At 47.3% G+C, this 12,708-nt stretch overlaps 1 protein-coding gene across 3 annotated transcripts in view; it reads right to left on the bottom strand.

Moving 5' to 3' along the window:
* Positions 1-12,708, bottom strand: part of SPTB (spectrin beta, erythrocytic) — a 126,767-nt gene that overhangs the window by 99,398 nt on the left and 14,661 nt on the right. Inside the window, exon 1 of one of the 3 annotated variants that reach the window (XM_053601070.1) lies at positions 11,114-11,182. The exons of the other annotated variants lie outside the window; for them this stretch is intronic. The gene's annotated coding sequence lies outside the window, so the exon portion shown is untranslated. Of the gene's footprint in view, positions 1-11,113; positions 11,183-12,708 lie in introns of those variants that run through there. 3 annotated transcript variants of the gene reach the window in all.

Raw genomic sequence — 12,708 nt, forward strand, 5'->3', positions numbered from 1 at the left:
TAGCTGGGCATGGTGGTGAGCACCTATAGTCCCAACTACTCAGGAGACTGAGGCAAGAGGAGCTCTTGAACCAAGGAATTTGAAGTTGCTGTGAGCTATGACACCATTGCACTCTACCCAGGATGACGGAGAGAGACTCTGTCTCAAAAAGAAAAAAAAAAGGCTCGGCTCCTGTAGCACAGTGATTACAGTGCCAGCAGCCACATACATCGAGGCTAGGGGGTTCAAACCTGGCCTGGGGCGGCACCTGTGGCTCAGTGAGTAGGGCGCCGGCCCCATATGCCGAGGGTGGCGGGTTCGAACCCAGCTCCGGCCAAACTGAAACAAAAAAATAGCCGGGCGTTGTGGCAGGCGCCTGTAGTCCCAGCTACTCGGGAGGCTGAGGCAAGAGAATCGCGTAAGCCCAAGAGTTAGAGGTTGCTGTGAGCCATGTGACGCCACAGCACTCTACCGAGGGCGGTACAGTGAGACTCTGTAGCTACAAAAAAAAAAAAAAAAAAAAAACCTGGCCTGGCCAGCTAAACAACAATGACAACTGCAACAAAAAAATAGCTGGGCATTGTGGCGGGTACCTGTAGTACCAGCTACTTGGGAGGCTGAGGCAAGAGACTCACTTAAGCCCAAGAGTTAGAAGTTGCTGTGAGCTGTGACACCACAGCACTCTATTAAGGGCGACACAGTGAGACTCTGTCTCGAAAAAAAAAATATTTCATGTATGTTAATGTCTCCTAGTAGAAAGGCAGTACAGGATAAAAAGTCAGGACCATAACAGACTGGTTCAAATCCTACTTTGGCCACTTATTAGCTATGTAATCATGGACAAAATAACCTCTCTGTGCCTAGGTGCCTACATCTATAAAATGAGGATACTAACATTACCTGCTTTATAGGGTTCATGTGAATATTAAAGACTTCATATACACATACCTAGAATAATGCCTGGCACCTAGAAAGAGCACCATGCCTGTTAGCACACATATCAGTAGTAGAATTAGCTTCCGCCTCAATCCCACTGTTTGGACACTACTCATCCTTTCCTTTAAAGGCCTGCTTTGTGTCAAGCGTGGTGCTAGGCATGGAGGTTACTGGCCCCTGCTTCCAGTAGCTTGCAGTTGAGTATTCGAGACAGTTGTCAACACAGGCGAGGCTCTAACATAACATGGTGACAACAAGGATAGCGAAACATCCAGGGCTCCGTGGGGGCACAGTAGACGTGTGCAGAAGGCCTTCTGCGAGGGTGGGTGGGTGGGGATCAGAGCTGAACCTCTGAGGAGGAAGTGAAGTCATCCAGGCATACTTGTGGCAATGGAGAAGAGGTGGCAGCATGGTAGCCAAGGCATTCCAAGGAAGAGGAGAGCAAAGCACAGGTATGGGAGGAAGGAAGCCACAGCCTGGAGCTGATGAGAACCTGACTGCTGCTCAGTGAGGGGTGAGCGTCAGAAGCCGGGGCAGAGAAGGGCCAGGGCGTGTGTGCCGTGCTAAGGAACTTAAGTCAATGAAGGGGCCTAAATGAAAGAGCATGGCCACGTTTGCCTTCTAGAAAGATTCCTTTGGCAGGTGTATGGAGGGATCAATTTAAAGAGAGAGGGGCAAGATGGCATGCAGGGAAATGAGTAGGATGTTACTGCAGTAATGGAGATAGGAGACAATTTAGGAACGAACCAGGGCGTTGGTAGTCAAGATGGTGAGCACAGACCAGGTTACAAATCTATTTAGGATACTTGCAGGTGAGTGGAAATGCAAGTGAGAGGAAGGAAAGGGCCAAGAACCACTCCTCCACCTTGGGTGACTAAGTAGATAGATAATGGTTCTATCAACCAGGATGGCGATTACAAGAAACGGAAGAAGGGTAAGGAATGATGAGCTCAATGGGTCAAAAATATGTATCTATCCCTTACTCTGTGCCATAGTGTTAAGCATCGGGGACACAACAATGTAACAAAACAGAGAGGCTCCCTGCTCTCAGGGTGCTTCAAGTCCAGCAGGAAAGACAAACACCCAATGATGTATTATACATAATTAATTTATGATTTACAAATGTGAAGTGCTGCAGAGAAGTGCAGGTACCAGACAAACATTATCAGGGAGGTGTCTCCTAGCCTGGTGGCCCCTGGGGAAGGGGCCTTTAAATGGATACCTATGGGACAAATAAGAGTTACACCAGCAAAAACAGGGGAAGAGCACACGCAAGCCCAGTGGCAGGAATCTTAAAAGGTCTGGGTGGAAATGCTTAGTCTCAGGCTGAGCACCCAAGTCTTGAAACCCATGGAAATGGCCAGTGGCTAGAGATATTTAGAGTCATCGTGGAAAATAGATGGCAGCAGAAACAATGAAAGTTGCAAGATTATCCCCAAAGAGGGTATAAGGTACCCAGAATGGGACGTACAGATAAACCTGGGGAACCCTTTCCTAGAACATAGCAAGTCATGAGACAACCACCTCAGGAAGCTCCAGGGAGAAATTCCAGAGGCAGGGAACAAACAACGGAGTCCAGTACCACAGAGAGCTTTAGCTATGCTTTTGTTATTCACAGCTGGCCAGTGCAGTGAGAACAGTGTCAGTACAGCCCTGGGGACAGGGGCTCCAAGGCAGCAGGGAGTGGACTAAATGAGTGAAGGAATGAGGATAACCTGCTCCCTCCACCTGCTGACAGGAGTGGATACGGAGTGTGGAGCGTGTGCGTGGACAGGGCTGCAGGGCCAAGGGACAGTCTTACCTAACTGGAGAATCCAATCTTGCCTATGGGTGAGAGGAAAACAGCCAGAGAGAGGAAGGACTGAAGATTCAAGTGCGAAGTGCCAGGCCTTGAGGGGATGGGAATGCTTCCTAGGGCTACCTGCCTAGGACCTCACATACTTATCATTAGACAAAAACTTTCTTTCTTTCTGTTTTTTTTTTCTTTTTTTAGAGAGTCTCACCTTGTGGCCCTTGGTTGAGTGCCGTGTATCACAGCTCACAGCAACCTCCAGCTCTTGGGCTTAGGTGAGTCTCTTGCCTCAGCCTCCCAAGTAGCTGGCACTATAGGCACCCGCCACAATGCCCGGCTATCTTTTGTTACAGTTTGGCCAGGACCAGGTTCGAACTCGCCACCCTCGGTATATGGGGCCAGTGCCCTACTCACTGAGCCACAGGCTCCACCCATTAGACAAAAACTTTCAATAGCTTTCCAGACCCTATTTTTTGTTTGCATGTTTTGGGGTTTTTTTTTTTGTTTTTTTTTTTTTTGAGATAGAGTCTCACTTTGTCCCCCTGGGTAGAGTGCTGTGGCATCATCATAGTTCACAGCAACCTCAAACTTCTGTGCTCAAGCGATCCTCCTACCTCAGCCTCCTGAGTAGCTGGCACTACAGGTGCCCACCACAACACCTAGCTAGTTTTAGAGACGGGGTCTTGCTCTTGCTCAGACTGGTCTTAAACTACTGAGCTCAAGCAGTCCATCTGCCTCGGCCTCCCAGAGTGCTAGGATTACAGGTGTGAGCCACTGTGCTGGCCTATGCTTTCTAGACCCTTTACTAGAGATGGTTCTCTCTCCACCAGAGGGTCCAACTCTGGACCCCCTAGATTAGTTTTACCTCAGCTGGTCTTACAGAATTCCTAGCAGCCAAGCCAGGCAGGGCCCAGAAAACCACATGAGTGACAGAACTCTCCTCAGGTTATACCCACCCCATCCTCCAGCAGGGACGTTCTGCCCCTATGCCAGGACAAGATCTCATTCTTCCTTAAGGAGAAAACTGAGAAACTTGGTATTATTTCCTTGTGAACAAAATAGTGGTGCTACCTCACCCCAGACATTCTCCTGCAGATGAGCTGTCTGTGCACAGAGAGGCTGGCTGAGAAGGCTGCTGATGCCCCAAAGATGAGCCCGGCTTTGCCATCACCCCTTTCAGGAAGTGGCACCTGAATGAGATCATCCTTGGGGCCCTTGCCCTAAGTTAAGGCAATTGGCCAGAAAGTAAGAGGGGTTCACGGCCACTCCCTGGTCAAATGACAGCAGGGACGCCTGGAACTGGCTGGCTCCCTAGGAGAGGAGGGCGGTCTAATGCTCCACTCACCAGGCAGAGGGCTTCTCAGCCAGCCAAACCCTTTCAGGAGTGATAGATAAAACTAAAAAGCAGCAAATAAATAAACAAAGCAAAAAGAAAGGGAGAGGAGGAGAAAGAGAGAGATAGTTGATAAGGTATCTAGAAAAAGAAAAAAAGTCTGGCAAGAACTATTCCTCTCACCACAGGGTGGATCACCAAAAGGCAAAGGAGTAGGGACCCTGCCATCCCTAGGGGAATTCACACTCAACACTACCCTTTAGGAAATATGAAAGTAACACTCTAACAAGTTACTCGTTAAGGTTTGGGGAGATGAAAAAAAAGAGACCGTTATTGATAAATTACTTCCCTCACAAGAAAGCAAACACCACCATTCCTTGCATTCTAACACAACATAACCGGCTTAAGACAAAGGTAGATCTTCTCAGTAAAGAGCCTCCAGACCTGGATTTTACACACAATTCCTCTTGGCCACTGGGACCATGAAAACCCATGAAAAGCAAATACACAACAAAGAAAGAAACTGGAGGCCTGGAGCCAGAGGGCAGCAGCAAGGGAGGAGCCAGGGTCCATTCCTTCTTCATCCCTTCCTGTGAGCACCGTATCAGCACCCAGGTAGGACAGCCACTCAGTGCCACGGAGCGGCTCAGAGCTGGGACACAGGGCAGAGCTGCAGAAGCACTGGCTGAAGCCCAGGCTGCAGCCTGAGGAGTGAGGCCTGGCAGATGGCGAGGACGCACACAGCCAAGCTGGCCTCATGCCTCCTCGCCTGGTTCAAGGGAGGGAAGAAATGGGAGGAGAAGAGGTGACAAAAAAATTGGAGGTTCCAGAAAAGAAAGCAATGTACTAATGTTGGGGTTTGGAGCTCCCACTGGCTTGAGTGGACAAAGCCCTGTCAAGCCCCAAAGGCTGTAACTACCATCTCATCTCTCTTCAGGAGCACACAGGACTGCTGCTGTTTACCAGGCAGCTGCCTCCTGAGAAAGGAGCTTCCTGACACTCATGGCTCACATTACAAGGTCGGGCCAGGAGCCCTTCCGGAACCTCCCTCACCAGCACTCTTCACAGCTGCTGCCTCAGAGGGAACGTCCGGCTGGAGGGAGGGAGGAGCCCACCGCCAAGTTCTTCCCTTACGCAAGATCATCCTGCCTCAGCTCCCTCAAGAGGCTTAGCCAGGTTCACCAAGGAAGCAAGACAGTCCTGCTAGTACCCTCAGGATGCTCTAGGCAGATCCTTTCTCTTACTGACCAAGCCTTCTTCCGCTTGAAAAGGAAGAAATTGTACCACCTACCTCGCCTCAAGATAATTCACAGGAGCAAACTTTACAAATGAAAAGCCTTTAATTTAATAACACCTCTCAGGCAGAGCACACCCTCCAAAGGGTAATGAAAGATTCCCAAAGTTGATGGCTCCAAAACACCTCTGGGCTCTGTTTAAAAGGCAGGAGTCCTTCAGAATTTGTTTCCTGGTTAGCTTCAGAGGAGGACAATTCAGCCCTAAGGACTGATGGCACAAGAGATAAAACATGAGCTGTTCTTCATAATGCAATGAGACTCTGGACAAGTAAGTTCATTAGCTCCGTGGGCAAGGAACAAAGTTCTCCGTTTTCCTCTGGGACTCAAAGAAAATGAGTCCAATCTTTAATTTCTTTACAATTTGTCCATATGGTTTGGTGAAATCCCTTGAGGAATTAGCTCCAGAAACCGGTAAGTGAAGACTAGACTCACTTGCTAGTCAGTGAATGCTGACTATGAAGCCCAATAGAGCAGCATGTCTTCAGCAAGCAACAAGGGTGCTCAAATCTGAGAGGGCACCAGAAAACCTTTGCCATATTAATCTAGGACAAACCCTCAAAGGAACTGGTGAAGTCTTTGCTTAGAAACCCTGTGGTGTGTATTTGTGGCAATAATCAAACCACAAAGAGCATCCTCCAACACAATTGTTGGACAGAAAACAAAACCAAACCCTGATTCTGGGGACCATTTATGGTGAATGGAAACAGGTATCCTCTGGAATATAAAAACTACTTCTTGTATAAGGGGCTTCAAGGAGATACCTAAATTCTGGTTCTGAACTTGTGCTTTATTATTTACTAGTGCCAGAAATAAAGAACTATTAGTTGGCAAAACTATTTGTGTTCAAAATTTTAGATATCATTGGATCCATTTCTAATAAGACCTTATATACATTAATTCTTTGATCCCTTATAACATATAATGAATTCAGCTAAAAATTAACAAATTTGCTAAAGATAAATAAAGCTCTAATGACAATAGTTTTGCTCACCTACCATGTGCCAGGCATCTGACACATTTTTATCCACATCATAGCACAATCCTATTTGCAAAGTGGATATTATTATTCCCTTCTTTACTGAGGAGGAAAATGAAGATCAAAAAGATTAAATTACCAGCTGAAGCCACATAGCTAGCCAGTGTTGGAACCTGGACTCAAAGCCAGGTCAGATGGCAGCCAAAGCGTGTACTCTCTCTGCCACACCACGTGACAGGAGTTTCTACTAAAAATGAAGTTGCTTCCCAAGGAATGGAAATTTACTAGTCACTGCACAGGAAACAAAGGATGCCAGGTGACACTGGGCAAAGAAGTGGGCAGCTGTGTGAAGCTTGATTTTTCTTGAAATCCTTTAAAGAGTTGGGCAAGTGGCTTGGGAAAGCAGTAGATAGATTTTGCAGAGGAGACTACAGGGGAAGAGAGCAGATACTAACAAGGACACCAACTAGGAAGCTGGAAATTGCAGTGGGTGTAAAATGAGATCACGTCAGGAGTGGAGGGAAGCCCAGCCGGGGGAGGGGAGAGTGAGCAAAGCCTGGACACCCACAGGGGACTGGAAGAAGAGAGGAGAGCTGGAGGGAAGCTGAAAGTGGACACTGAGTTAGTAAAAGAAAAGGAAAGAAGCGGGGAGAGGAAGGAAGGACAGGGGGAAAGTCAAAGTAGCAATATCGGTTGGTCTAGGACTTTGCCTGGGAAAAGCGACAGGTGACTACCTGGGCTACAGGAAAGGTCTTTCCCTATTATGCCTATTAGGAGGGAAGGTCAGGAGAGAACGTGACAGACCTGGCCTCAGTTTACCAACCTCTATTAGGTTAAACAGACCATCCACCCCTAGCAATTTAGAACTAGCTCCAAATTAGTGGTTAGAGCAAAAACAAAACAAAAACCCAGAAGCAACCTAACCAGGCATCATTTTAAAATTGCTTAAATAAAGTAGGGTTCTTTCATACCACAGAATACAATGGAACAAATTGGAATGAGGCAAATCTGTAGGCATGTCTATGTGAAAAGATGACCTTTATGTATTCACAAGTAAAACAATGTTAGCAGTTAAACAGCATAAAACTATAAACTATTTCCTATAAAAATAAATACCAGCCAAATTTTATTAGTATATATATTAAAAAGTTGAAGGCGGCTTGGCGCCTATGGCTCAAGCGGCTAAGGCGCCAGCCACATACACCTGAGCTGGCGGGTTCGAATCCAGCCCAGGCCCGCCAAACAACGACGGCTGCAACCAAAAAATAGCCAGGCGTTGTGGTGGGCACCTGCAGTCACAGCTACTTGGGAGGCGGAGGCAAGAGAACGGCTTGAGCCCCAGAGTTGGAAGTTGCTGTGAGCTGTGATGCCATGACCCTCTACCCAGGGCAACAGCTTGAGGCTCTGTCTCAAAAAATAAAATAAAATAAAATAAAATAAAATGTTGAAGGAATATGCACCAAGTTTTAGTCAATGATTATCTAAGAGCTAGAGGTGGATGCTGAGGAAATTTCATTTTCTATGGTCTGTATTTCTGTGGCGTTTTATATTAGTAAAACTTTGTATTACATTTGTAATTGGAAAGGAAAAAGAAGAAAAAAAAATTTAAGTGCCCCCGAAAAGACCAGGAGTAAAAAATCTCAAGTCTCCCACTTCATCTCACCAGAAAAGGTAAAATTACCTAAATCTTTAATGTCGCTGCTTGCTACTTCACACTCCTAGAACCTACGAGAGCCGCAGCAAATACATCTTGAGCTTCTGACCTTCCCAAAAATAGAGTTTGGAATGGCTGGACTTCTTAGCAAAGAATCCTCTCATTCAATTGGGCAAGAAGAAAATCCCCCAGTGACTTGAACCAAGCAAAGAAAGTGCATTCACGCCCAGAGAGCTTTCAGGAAACACGATCCTCTCTTATCACCATCAACCAGGAGACTCACCTTTCACCAACTCGTTGAATGAGCCCCTTTGTTTCCCCTACAGGATCTTCATATATTCTTTCCCTGCTTCTGCAGACCACCCAGGTGCCCCAGAATTGAGCACCTAGAAGCACAGGAGTCCCAGTAAAATCTCACTTGTCCACGTATTCAAGAGAACAGGACCTGAGAAGGCAGAACCCTGAGGAGAGGGGCTGAGCAGCCAGGCAGCTGCAAAAGTGTGAGCGCCAGGACAGTCTGCTTGTCACAGTGCTCCAAAACTTACATGCGCACCACCTATATTCTTTTACATATGTCACAGGTCCCACGGTAGAACACTAAAAAAGAAAAAGGATGAAACCGGCTTTCAGGATGTGGTAGGACAGGTGCAGTAAGCCTGTCAGTTTGTTGACAAATACGTCCTCTGTGCCTAGGACAAGCAGTGAACAAAAAGTCCCTGCGCTGGGAGAACGCAGTCAACTTACGGCCTCCCAAGCCACCAAGCAGGGTCCCTTGTCCATTGGCAGGGGCTCAGAAACTGTTCTTGAAACTGTATTGGTCACTGCAGCGAGGCACAGCATGGCAGTGCTGACGGGCTACCCCACCTCCGGACACTTTCCATCCCCACCAACTCTTTCTCTGTCCATCACAGGCCGCCTTATCACCTCCACTTCCTTTCCAAGGGCTCCTCACTGTCTTAGCCTAAAATCATGTTGTCCATCACACAAAACTTCCCCTGACCTGTCCTAAACAAAAAACAGTCTGTGCTAAACTGCCCTCTCCTCCTCGCCATGCCTCCACTCTGCAATTTCTGACCACCTTTATCCCCCTCCACGGAAACTGCTTCCTTGAGGGTCACCTGAGCCTCTTACAAGGCTAACAGCCTCCTCTCGTTCCTTTCCGGTGAGACCCCTCTCCTGCATTAGACACAATTACCCACCCGTTTCTCGGAGCTGGGTTGCCGGTGTGACCCCTCTCCTGCATTAGACACGATTACCCAGCCGTTTCTCGGAGCTGGGTTGCCATGGCTTCGGATTCTCCTAGTTCCTCGTCCTCAGTGTGCCGCTACGGTACAGTCACATTTACTAGATCCTCTACTTCCGCCCACCCTTACACGCTACCCGAAGTTAAGGCTTCAAAGCGACACCCCCAGCTCTGGCCCTCCTGGCCTCCACACTTGATACAGCAGTTCCACAGAAACTGTTACTTCCCACTTAACACAGTCAACACTGAATTCTTTCTCCTTCCCACCGTGGAAGCTGCTCTTTCTTTTAAGAACTAAATCTCAGCATATTTGCAGCCGTGCCCTCCCAGACACCTGAGCTGGAAAACTCTAGTCACGCTCAGCAGACCCCTCCCCTCACATCAGTGCCAGTGGTCACGAATGCACCTACAGGGTTTTTAAGGATCTGCAAGAATGCTTGAAGCCTTGAAAAAAATTATCTTCAGGCTCAGCACCTGTGGCTCAAGCGGCTAAGGCACCAGCCACATACACCTGAGCTGGCGGGTTCTAATCCAGCCCAGGCCCACCAGACAACAATGACGGCTGCAACCAAAAAATAGCCGGGCGTTGTGGCGGGTGCCTGCAGTACCAGCTACTTGGGAGGTGGAGGCAGGAGAATCGCTTGAGCCCAGGAGTTGGAGGTTGCTGTGAGCTTTGATGTCATAGCACACCACCCAGGGTGACAGCTTGAGGCTCTGTCTCACAAAAAAACAAAAAAAATTATCTTCAAAGTACAAAATCAAAGCTCAGGGTTCGTAGCACAGTGGTTACAGCACCAGCCACATACACCGACACTGATGGGTTCGAACCCGGCCTAGGCCAGCTAAAACAACAATGACAACTGCAACCAAAAAAAAAAAAACAAAAGTACAAAATCAAGACTATAAAATCAAACTTAAGAAGAATTTCAAAATCTTTTCAAATATTTCTGACAGCAAAAACATAATACTTAACATAGGGTACTGATAAATTGTAATGACTTTGACTTTATATGTGACAGGGTCCGCAAAGATTGACAATAATTCCTACCTCACAATGAATGTCCAGATACTTTGACTTCTTCATGGCTCTTGAATTTAGTACCTCCCTTCCATTCCCCACTGTCCTGGCTTAGACCCTCTTGAGCCCTTCCTCATATTTCTGGAAGGTGCCCTAAAACACAGCTAACAGCATTTAAAAGTTTTGATGGTGCCCCCAGGCCTGGTCTGAACCAACCTTGGCCTCCTGTGGACCTGGAGCATTTTGCAGGCCCTGATGGCACTTTCTTAGCTTCACTCTGCATTACACTCAGTCTCACGTGTGTCTGTCCCCATTGCAAAACCACAAGCCTCTGGAGAGAGAGAACTATGCCTTCAACAATCACCTCCGTGTTTTCCACACAGCTAGCATACAACAGACAGTAATGTGTTCTAAAGAGCAGCTGCTTCTTGTCCCACCTCCCTACCTCATTTCTGTGTCTAGGCCACGACTTCTTGGTCTCCTGGCCATAGCTGTGTGCACAGTGGACTCATAGCCAGATATGAATCAACCACACTTGAAAGTCATGGAAAACACTTTGCTTCAAATCCACCATAACCATCCTTCCTAGTGTCCTAGGTTTCAGACAGCAAAAAAGAGCACAGGCTGTGGGGTCACGAAGACCTGGGTTCAAATCTAAAGCTGGGCACTTAACTGACCATGTAAGCAAACTTGGCTTGATTAGCCTTAGCCTCCTCATCACCAAAATGGGAATTATAATATCTCACTGAAAAGATTGTTGGGGGCATTAAATTAGCAAAGGCATTTAAAGCCCCTATGATAGCATCCGGTGTATGGCAAGGGCCTGTGAGTAGCGACAGCAAACAGTGGCAGAGTCTCAGATTTCACAAACCATCTGGTCAGATGACCTTGTCAGAAGTCTTTCCCCTTCCTAGATGTTCTTGTAAAATAGAGACTCTTCCTTCTACATCACGAAATCCAGGCTCAGATTCCATGGTGCTTCTGATAACTCTGACACTCATCATGAAGCAACAGGAGCGTGAGACACGAGGCAGCTGCGAAGAAGGAAAGAGGTCAGTCTCTATGTCCTGGTATAGAAGGACGTCCAGGGTGTTTCATCATCAAGGGCAAGTCACAGAGTAGTATCAAAAACAAGCCTCCACAGCACACATACACACCCCTAAACACACACTCACACACTTACAACCTACACGTACATACATGCCTATGTGTGCCTAGAAAATCTCCAAAGGACACACAAAACATTGTTAATAGATGTTACCTCCAGAGTAAGTCTGGGAGTGCCACTTCGAATTTTCTGTACTGTTTTAATTATTTTTACCATGGGTTAAAATAACATGTTCATTTTATGATCTCTAAAATCCGATTTTTTAAAAGTCGTAGAAGACAAGGAAAGAGAAAGAGGAGGAGCGACAGGGAGGGAGGAAGGTCTAGGCCACACATTAAGGGATGGGTTCCACCAAGAACCCTGCAACTAACTTTGCAACCTCAGGCAAATCACCCCCCTCTGCGGATCTCCTTTACTGGGAGCTGAAACAGATGCTCTTCTGGTTATTCGATGATGCCTGGAGTAGATTTTATCCATAGAACATCTCTATTTGAGGAGTTTTGATGCTGTAAGCATCAAGTTTTAGGAAAAGGAAAGTGCACAATTTCATTTGGACCCCTTGCACATTTCAATGAGAAAGCATTCCCACCATTTTGCAGAGAAACCAAGTACACACTGTGATGACCACTTGCCAGCCAAATACACACTGCTCTCTCGACTCTGCTGTCTGCAAAGAATTGTGACTGCCAGGAGTTTTATAGCTCCCAATTCATTCTGTACCCCTTCTGCTGAGGAGGCACAGGCTATGCAAAACAAGCAGAAGGCACTGTTTGCTGGGAGAAACAGGACGAGGTGTGAAACAACTTTCTCTGGGTCAGAGGATAAACAAAACTCACTCCCAGCATGTTTAGAAGTATTGAACCCTTGGGATTAACTCCACATCCCTCCCCCACCTGGGCTGAAAGCTTCACCTTGAAGACGCATTTCACTGCAGTCATTTTCTGAGCGTTTTCTGGGTCAGATGCAGTGAGAGCAGCTACCCCGAGGCTACCAATGGAGTCCCTACATGGAGGGAGTGGGACTCAGTTACCAGCTCTGCTACACACCCACCCAGCTTACAGTGACCACAGGGAGCAGAGCCTGGCAAGACTGAAACCAGCTAGTATTTTTCCAGTCCTGTGGGCACAATGACTTCACACAGCTTTGAAATGCAAATGACCTGGTCCGTCCTCCCAGGGATGGGTCCCTGACTCAGGGCAGGTACTGACATCCTGGCCCAGAGCAGGAGGCTTAGATTCCACTGTGGTACCTCACTGCAAACACTCTTCATTCTTCTCATAACGCCACACAGGGAGGGACCCTCCCCCGACAACTTTAAATTACCCATTTGGGCATCAAGATTTCCCAACAGATCCAGAAAGCACATGCAGAATT

This window comes from Nycticebus coucang, chromosome 9 (assembly GCF_027406575.1).
Source record: "Nycticebus coucang isolate mNycCou1 chromosome 9, mNycCou1.pri, whole genome shotgun sequence".
NCBI classification, from domain to species: domain Eukaryota; kingdom Metazoa; phylum Chordata; class Mammalia; order Primates; family Lorisidae; genus Nycticebus; species Nycticebus coucang.